Below are 267 nucleotides of genomic sequence, written 5' to 3'. Positions count from 1 at the left end.
TTCCTTCTTATATTTAATGTATTATGCTATCTATTCGCCCTGACACAGCCCTTGTCACTTGCGAGAAATCAAACTCAACTAGAATTTTCGTCCGGCCCGCATCCTCTAGCTTTAAAAAATACATAAAATGGAGGTTTCCCGTGAAGACAGGCAGACTTGCGGGTCACAGATACTATAAAATAATATAAAAGGATCAACTTACAAGTAAATTGTATACATTACCTCAGCCTTTTTGTTGCGAACGGTAACTGATGCCAGAGAGCCTGC

General features: G+C 39.7%; 1 long non-coding RNA gene across 1 annotated transcript in view; it reads right to left on the bottom strand.

Moving 5' to 3' along the window:
• The window catches only part of LOC119590685, a 56,254-nt gene that overhangs the window by 33,642 nt on the left and 22,345 nt on the right, over positions 1-267 (bottom strand). Inside the window, exon 2 of the long non-coding RNA XR_005230279.1 lies at positions 223-263. This is a non-coding gene — a long non-coding RNA (uncharacterized LOC119590685). The remainder of the gene's footprint in view (positions 1-222; positions 264-267) is intronic.

This window comes from Penaeus monodon, chromosome 27 (genome assembly GCF_015228065.2).
Source record: "Penaeus monodon isolate SGIC_2016 chromosome 27, NSTDA_Pmon_1, whole genome shotgun sequence".
NCBI classification, from domain to species: domain Eukaryota; kingdom Metazoa; phylum Arthropoda; class Malacostraca; order Decapoda; family Penaeidae; genus Penaeus; species Penaeus monodon.
The sequence above is the reverse complement of the archived record's forward strand: the minus strand, read 5'-3'. Positions and strand labels throughout refer to the sequence as shown.